The 9,341-nt window shown below is 31.2% G+C and overlaps 2 long non-coding RNA genes across 2 annotated transcripts; both read left to right on the plus strand.

The window, feature by feature from the left end:
* Positions 1 to 605: 605 nt before the first annotated feature.
* LOC135133074 (uncharacterized) lies at positions 606 to 1,913 on the plus strand. Its single transcript, XR_010281141.1, has 3 exons — positions 606 to 1,119; positions 1,167 to 1,780; positions 1,837 to 1,913. It is a non-coding gene; the product is annotated as an uncharacterized LOC135133074 (long non-coding RNA).
* Positions 1,914 to 8,117: 6,204 nt separating this feature from the next.
* Positions 8,118 to 8,979, plus strand: LOC135132215 (uncharacterized). Its single transcript, XR_010280983.1, has 2 exons — positions 8,118 to 8,782; positions 8,920 to 8,979. It is a non-coding gene; the product is annotated as an uncharacterized LOC135132215 (long non-coding RNA).
* The last annotated feature ends 362 nt before the right edge of the window (positions 8,980 to 9,341 follow it).

Here is a 9,341-nt window from a genome sequence, read left to right on the forward strand (position 1 = left end):
ATTTTATGTTGAATTTTATTTTTACTTAAAACAATAACTTCCTTTTTATCGGTTATGTGTTATGTTTAACATTCAAGGAACAGCATTTATGTTTATTTTCAGAGGGTTTTTGAATGCGATATGTATTTTTTCTTTATTCCACATAAACTATATTTATTGCAGAGATTTTTCGGCACAATTCGACAAGCAGGTTGTGCCAATGGACATCCCTTATCTACAACTCTTTGCAGCTATACCGAATGTTATCGGTTTATAAATTATTAAAACCTCCGAAATTTGGTAATTGCACACAGATGCAGGAAAATAGTATGCAAATCATTCGTTATCATTTAATTACTCCAAAAATATTTTTGAAACAAATACCAGAATGCGGGAAAAATCATGTTGAAAAAATAAAAAGGAAAATTAATAGATATTTACGATATGTGTATCGTAATGTGGAATTTTACGATACGCGATGGAAAAATTGTCCAACGAGCCGAAGGCGAGTTGGATAATCCATCAAGGATCGTAAAGAAATATTACGATACAAATATTGTACAACGTTTTATCTACTTTCAATAATTTTCATAAAAATTAACACAGATGTTTTTGTAATTTTTTAAATTGTGTTTATGGAGAAAAAATAAGGCGGCTAAATTAGTAACCGTAGTTACTGATTTGTTTACGTTTTTCACAAGCGTTCAGTGAAAGCAATTTATGTGCAAAAATTAGTGATTCAGAGGATAATTTGCCTTCCGATATTGAAGTGGCTACTCAATCTGTCATCGATACGTTAGTTCCTGGTAAATCTAAAGAACGTTACGAGATAGCGTACAAATATTTTGATGAATGAATGGAAGTTAAGAAAATTGGTGACGTTTCTGAACAAGGTGATGCATTCCTATTTTGCTGAACAAGCAGAGAAGTTAAAACCATCCTCCTTATGGTGCCGATATTCCATGTTGCGAACCCTGGTGTTGATTACGAAGAATGTTGATATTTCTGAATATCATCAGGTTGTGGCTTTCTTCTCGGAAATCAGAAGGTTCCCGACCCAGAAAATCGTTTATTTGTTCCAAAGAAGAGATAAATCAATTTCTTAAGAAAATGAATGATAAGGATTTCTTATTTTTGAAGGTAAATTGCAACTCATATTGATAAAAAACAATCTCAAATTTATATAGTTTCAGGTTGTTTTGATAGTCGGAGTGTTTGGTGCTTGTCGACACGAGGAGATCACAAATTTTACGACACGAGACGTTAGAGCCGAAAAAGAATTTAGATACAGATTCACCGATTAACAAAATAGACGAACAACTATTTGAAGATGTCACTACAACTAAAATTGTTGACATCATTTATTACTTAGCTGGATTTGTCGCAAAAAATTGTACAATACTTCAAAATGTAATATTTGCCGTGAACAGTTAAATATATAACAAAGAGGATCCATGTTCTAGTACATCTGAATTTACTAGTACAAAATCCAGGGGGTGGTTAAACCATCCAGATTTGTTAATGTTTAATATGTTCCGATGGTGGAAGGGATACTTATGAAATATATCTATTTTGTGGATGTATTCGATGCAACAATTGAAGAGCTATTCGTAACAAAAATTTTTATGACTATTTACTTTCCTTTTTCTTGTGAAGAGCATAGAATGGAAATATTTTCAAAGGCAATATATTTTTACACAATTATGCAAATTAAACAATTTTATAAACAGGAACAAGAGAAAACAACCAAGGCATGTGCAGAAAAAAGAAAAGAGTCTCGATTACAGACTACGTAATAATGGTAAATTTTTATTTCTCAAACAGTAAAGCAGATATTGGTTAATGGATATTTTTTAGTTGTCTTGTGAAACGAACAGAAGTGAGTGAAACTAATATAATATGTGAAGACGAAAAGAACTATCTTTAACAACGAGTTTACATTCATCTTTTTAAATAAATTATTATTTTAAAAATGTTTAAAGTTTTTATTTTAATACAACGGATAATTCATTTTGATGATTTTTGGACCTAAATGGCTTTAATTCCGACAAATACTTCTGCCGTCTCTTTCCCGTCAGTGCGATTAAATGATGGCCGCCCTCTTCTGTTTCTCTCACTCCAAATCTGTGACTAGTTGGGGACACGTTTCACGCGCTCGTCGGAACACCTAACTTATTATACACCGTGGTACAGACCAATGACTCGGTAAGCTCTTAAGTAGTTACTGAAATAATTATATCGCACGTTTCCGCTCATTTTAGTATCTTTTGTAAAAGATGTTTCATGATCACTAAACGCCATCATTATGAGAAAAAAAAAAAACAGAGTATTCAGAAAACCATTTCCATAAAACTAGTGGAAAGTTTTAGTTGTTTTAAATAGCCATTTAAGAAACTAAATCCTACCTTTGTAATACATATTCTCTTTTCACCATTACAAACAATATGTAATATTTGCTATTGATGAATAAATTGCTATTTATGAAAAGGCTTCATTTCCTCTAACGAGTGTAAATTTTATGAAATGAGCCAAGTAACTTTTGTTAATGCTTAAAGTTACACCAAATTTTTTGTTCAGACGATTTAGAAAACCAATTTTAGGTCAAATTAAACCTATATCTAGATGACAGAAAGGTCAGTTCTTTATAGCAAGGCTAAGTGCAAAGCATTAAAGTAGTGAATACTTTTTTTAGTGAAGAATACCTGCCCATGTGCAGCTATTTACTGAGGTAATATAACGTACCAGTCATCATAAAATCTTTATGAGCCAAGATAATGAAAAACTGAAAAAGCAACGTGATTCTGTAACTTAACAAAGTTCATTTTCCGTAAGTTGAATTGTCTGGGTCCTTTGATTACTGTGGAACCAGGTAACATTTTTTTTAATGTTAACATATCTATAAGTTATGCAACTATTAAACAATAAATAGCACAATGCTTAACACCTCTTCTTGCCTTAATTTTCCAAAGGAAATTTTCATGGGAAGGCAAAAATTTATCTATAAAAAATATTAACCACATACAGTTATTATTTCGGTACCTTCAACAAGCTTACGACCATTATAAATTAAAGATTACATGGCCTAGTAATTGACTTTATTACAATTTTAACATCATGACAATAATAAACCTGCTTACGATTTTTTGGTGGTTGGTAAAGATTGTAGTTTTACTTCACGAAATTACTGCAATACAATCATGTCATAACTCATAAGGTCATACTCATAACATACAATTCGTTCTTCCCTTTCTATTTGCTTGTTGTTTTTCTGTCTGTTGGCGATTTTGTTGTACAGATAAGGTCCGAAACATAATCTTCTAAAATTTTGGGCGTATTTGATGAAAATTTATATATTCATCCCCCATCAAAAAAATTCCAACATTATTTTTAAGATCTATGATCCAAGATTTTATGGAAAGATAAATAGAGGTACGCGCTTTATTGTGGTATCAATCAAATGTAAATATACATTATTTATAAAAAAATTTTAAATGTCATAATTTTCAAATATGGATATTATATTATTGCATCTTACTCTATTTTTGGGTCCCTTCTTTCTATATGCTTTTAAAGAAGTAAGGGTTCCCCACTGTCAACTTTAAATAGAAAATACTTAACAAAAAAGAAACAGAACGAATAAAAACAGAATAAGACGCAGAAATAAAATACAAGTGTTTTATTTGAAAAACTGAAATCTTGTTGTGTATTACGCCTTATAGATGGAATATTCTGTACAATTAAATATAATTTCAGTGCATAGTCCTCAAAGAAACGTAAAACTTTATTTTTTAAGTTTTTTATCTACATATATTTAACATGAGATATCGAAGAGTGTGCGCTTAGCGACTCACTCTATATATTCATCAACAAACTAACACATATTAATAAAACATTTATTTATTCATCTACCACAAAAAATTTATGATAGCATCTGAAAAAAAAAAATGTTGTTCTAGTTTTTACAACTCTTTACGGTTTACGGTGAATATAAAAAATAATCTTATTTTAAAAACAATTAATTCAATTTACATGAAATTGATAGAATGCAGTAGCTATGACGGTTGCATTACATGTATATGTTAAATTTGGTAATAAATCTTCATTGAATATTAGAGATCCTCTAACATTCATGGAAAATTGGTTGTAATTTACAAGAGAGGGAAATTCTGTATAAAAAAATTTTAAGTAATTTTTTGTTAATACTAAACCACAACATTAGAAATTACTGCAACAAAATGAAACAGTTCTATGTATTCAAATATTTTGTGAAAACGTAGTATATCTTCAAAAAAAAAAATATAAGCGTAATTTATACTCTAAGGTTAATCATAATCAGTTCTTTGGCCATTGGTATTTTTTTAGTGTTTTATAGCTCGTAAAATATAAAATGCAGGTTTCTCGATTCCGTTTGTTGGTGACTTTATTAGACATTTAATCTTCGAAACTACAGATTAGTATAAAATTGTAGGTGGATTTTAGAATTATCTTGATTATGGGAAATAAAACGCTAACTAAAATTTGTTTGTGCATTCCCTCTAAAAAAAATTGGTGACGACCTCCCAAAACTTTGTAATTAAACTGCATTTTAAATGCGGTTATTAACATTTGCTTTTACCTGTGGAGCAACAACCTATTTCCATTTTTAGCTTTGTGTATAAGAATTCTTATAAAAAAGATATGAATCATCGAATTGTATACTGGATTTCTTCGAAATTTGGGTAACATGGATATGTTTTTTTCCCAAAAAATTAATGTAGGTATATTGTATCGACTATCGCAGAAATAGATCGTTTAAATTACTTAGTTGTGTATTGTTAACATTAAAAAAAATATTAGTTTCTACTCAAAAGTTAATGACTCTTATTTTATTATTAGTTCTTTTTTTGCAATTCTCCTTTAGACGCCGAGTTTTGAAAAGAAATATGTGTTTTTTATAGTTTAAAATAGATTCTTATTAGAAACAGTGTTTTACGAGTATTATTAACTATGTCATAAATATTTTATGTACAGCTAACATCTTTTATTATTTCGACCAGAAGCTCTCTGTACTTCATTAAAAGCGACCTTTATAGCTGGCAAACCAGTATTTATAAATCACATCGTGTATTTGTTATATCGCACCATCGGCATCAGAATTGGAACTACAAGATGAACAGGATTATTAAGATGAAAAATGTTGTTATGTTAGTTATGCGAAGGAACCACAAAAGGATGAGTTGAAAATACGGTCATTGTAAATGTAGGATGGCCAAGCACCACCTTATTATAACAAAAATTTCGATCGACGTTCGCAGTTCTTTGTTTCAGACAGACCTGAAATAAAAAAACGGATAGCGATGGATTCAACATAAGATGAATCACCACAGGTAAGTGAATGGTAATAAAACTAATCAACACAAAAAGATTCTCATTAAATTACTACTATTAATATAATTACTTAACACATATCAGGTTATAATTTATACTCCTATGATTTTTTTTTTTCAACATGATATTAGAGTGTTTGCGCAAGAGTATTGTTCGTTATACGTATAACCATATAAGCAGCGCATTTTACTATAACGGGGGAAGAACACAAATTTTACTTTGCTTATATGTGTTAATAAGTTGTTATAGTTATAAATGACAGATGTTATAATAGTAATAAGTTGGGTTATGTGGTCGATTACTGAAGTTTAACACCTACTTCCATGCGCGAGAGCATAACGTCGAGTTTTCTGATTGGCTTCGTTATTTTTAAATAATGTAAGGAATCGGTGTATACGGTGTATATTACACCGGTCGATATGATTATAACCATAACGACGTGTTTTTATAAACGAAAAAGTCCCTTGCGCAAACACTATATTTTCTGTGAAATGTTACACTAATTGTAAGTACGACAAAAACTAATCAGTTCAGAATTGGCTTCATTTAAAAGGTTTGTCATGAGTGATTTAGTTAATAAAATAGTATTATATTTAATCAACTGTGCATTTTAATGATGCATATAATCGTAGATAAAACTCGTTTTCATATTTAACGAGTCTCCTTGCACTTTTATGATTCCTTAATTTTATTTGTTAAATCAGCTTAGAAACGAAGAAAAATGGTGAATATAAATTTACTAACAGGAATGTAAAAAAACAGAGCCAGTTAAAGCCTCCACAGAAATTAATCTAGAAAACAACGCTTTTAAATGCATATTATTTTCCATTAATCCATAATAATAAATTAATCGGAGGGCTATATGTTAAACCAAACAACTTTGATGCACATTTAATTTTAAAATCTTAGGAGTCACTAGGGCGCTTTGAAACGTAAAATTTCTTATAAACTAACATTGTCGCAAAGCCCAATTCACATCATAATGTGAATTGGGCTTTGAAGAAGAGGGTCCGTTACAGAAAGATATTCGTTAAGACCTGTTTTGTTCATTTACATTTACATTCATTTAGAAAAATAAAATTAAAAAAACTACTTAATACATATCTTAAAGTGAAGAAAATCTTATTACAGCGATGCGATGGTATTAAATGTTACTGCTTATCCACTTAAGCCGATTAAAAGATAGGTGTAACAAGAATCACGTATACTTAAAAAAATCAAAACTGGCATTTGCGTTAATAGATTCATAAAATAAACGAATAGCTGTACTAAGTAGGTAAGTATATAAGTAAAATATGAATTATACATTAAATTAGAGGGATCAGAAAATTCGTAAATTAAAGAAAAGAAATAACTCAACTAAGCTAAACATAACTAAAACTTTTTAAAAGCGTTTGTACATGATATCGTTTCTAACAAAGAACTATGGATATGTATGCTCAAAGACAACATAAACCAGTGAAACTAAAAGAAACATCTTTTAGTTTAATAGTAAATAATTAATAATAATTTAATTTAATTTAATAAGTCCGCTTACATAAATAAAATTTCATTTTGCGAATATAATTTTTTGCCGTTAAGCCCCTTATAAATTAAAATAAGATATGTTTGTTTTAAAAAAACTACAAGTAAAAAATCACGTTGTTCGTATGTTTCAAGTACATTTTCCCAATGAAATTTTGTGCTGACGTCATCAATTTTTTTTTACAGATGTATAAATCACTTTGAATCACTTTAGATATGTACCGAAAGGACACAAAAAACACGATCAAAGACACCCATGGATTTTTGAAAGCTGCCTACGATAGTTGCATTTCCAACGCAAACTTTCAATTATTAACAAAACGAAAATTTTATCAAAGACATCTTCAAAAATCCATGGCTGTCTTTGATCAAAGCAAGAGCAATAAAAACACGATCATGTTTTTATTGCTCTCTCGGTACTACAAGAGTAATGTGTTCTCGGTATTTCAGACAAATGAGACAAGTCGTTTTCGAATCAATGAATAAAATATATTGCTTCATTAATCTTTTTGAGACACGTACTTATGGTAACAATTCTAAAAAAATAAAAATACATTTCAATTAAAACTATTTACAAAATTTATAGATGACATAATTAATTGTTTGAAAAACACGAATAGATAAGTTAATTCTATTTGGCAGCAGGGCCGGCTCAACACGGTAAGCGAAAGATGCACCGCTCCGGGGCTCCCGTGACAAGGGGCGCCGGGCGGCGGGCGCCGCCTATGCTTTTATACAGGGTTTTCATAAATGATTATAGGGTCGCAGTAGGTTATGGATGTGTGCCGCCTTTCGCTTTATGTGTACTTTACTAAATGTGTCCTTGGGCACGACAAGCACCACATGCATCTGTATAACTGGTTGCCTAAATGCTTCATGATTAAATATCGAAAACGCATGCGTCAATACACATGTGACTAACATAACAAGGCGATACTGGCGATAACAAGTGAAATTTTTGGTTGGCTGTTGATATACACACGCACAAATTCCAATAACTAAATCATCCACGGAAAAAGAAGTTCCACGTTTAGGAGTATATTTGTAATGAAGTGCAGGAGGCGAAGCGCCCGTGTGTCCTTTCAAAAAGTTAGCACGCGTTGGTGACCATAAAAAGTTAGGTTATGTTAGCAACGGCTGCAATGCTGCAATTAAAGAATGCACGAATGCGAAATTTAACAAATTTTTGTGGCAAAAGGAAGCATTTGCATAACATTTGAAGATGAGGAACGTGATCAGAAGATGCTGTAGAAGAGCTTTGCACAAACAGTTTGTGCGAAATCGAGAAGCGCGTGTTCTGCGCGATGTTACGGAGTTAGATAAGCGCAAATGTAGTTCATTTTCAAACTGTTTTTCAGAAGTTGAAGGCGCATTGATGACCAGTGGGACCAAGGGCCTTTGGTGGTTAAATATGCCTTTATATACATGGACACCAGATGCATGTGCTTAGAAAGATGATTTTTGATTAAGAACTCAGAGCAAGAGTATCTTTAATGGTGTATACAAATTTGACAAACAACGCATTTTAATGTCTGATAACTACATTTCCTATCCATCAGTTCTACTTCATGAAAGTTAGTTTTGGTTTGTGAGTGCATTAAATGTTTTACAGCAGATTCTTTAGCTACATTATCAAAACTTATCTGGGTGGCAAGTTTATGGGACTTACTGACCAAAAGGTCATGGTGAATAGCTGTAAGTCATAAAGTAGATGAAATTCTTGACCAAGATGTATCCTTCAGTAGTTTCTTCAAAGTGTCTAAATATGTTTCCAGCCCTCTATTGGTTTACCACCAAAATATTTGTATTTCAAAGATCTGTGCAAAGATTTGGCGTGCATGTTGGTGTTAATGCCTGCGTTCTTTTGATAACACTGGGCCCATGACTTCATGCGCTCTTTATTTTGAAAGTAGTAAGTGTTTAAATAATTCACAAATTTATTTTTTACCAAAAATTTAATCAGCTCTTGCTTCAGTCTTATAAATTTATTTTCATCTGTTTCTTTTAATACATAATCTAATTTTGTAAGAATCTGATTTATTGTTCCAGGCATTCCAATATGTAGCTGTAACTATCATCTGTCATGAAATAATTGGGTACCAGAACCGATATTAATGATTTTATTTCACCAACCAGAACCTCTTATATGTTGGTGTCCTTTCAGTTGGACAGAATAAATGTTACTGGATAATCAATATTTTTATCATCTAACACATGGACTTGTGGTCAATTCAATGTCATAGAGGTTTGTCCCATGTGTGCCATCTACACAAATGATTTTGGCGCCATATTTTTTTAACATATACTCCAGCTCGCTGTACATGGAAGCTAATGCAGTCATTTTTGTGGAATTTTTCATGTTCTGATGCACAAGATTTTCCTTACTTCATTTACCAGATATATTATTTTTTCTGCAATGTGGGGAATGTCTTTCATAGTCAGAAGATTAAATCTGGTACATGAACTGAATT

The sequence above is a fragment of the Zophobas morio genome, unplaced genomic scaffold, assembly GCF_036711695.1.
Source record: "Zophobas morio isolate AGI-343-1 ecotype UQ-CSIRO unplaced genomic scaffold, CSIRO_AGI_Zmor_V1 ptg000021l, whole genome shotgun sequence".
NCBI classification, from domain to species: domain Eukaryota; kingdom Metazoa; phylum Arthropoda; class Insecta; order Coleoptera; family Tenebrionidae; genus Zophobas; species Zophobas morio.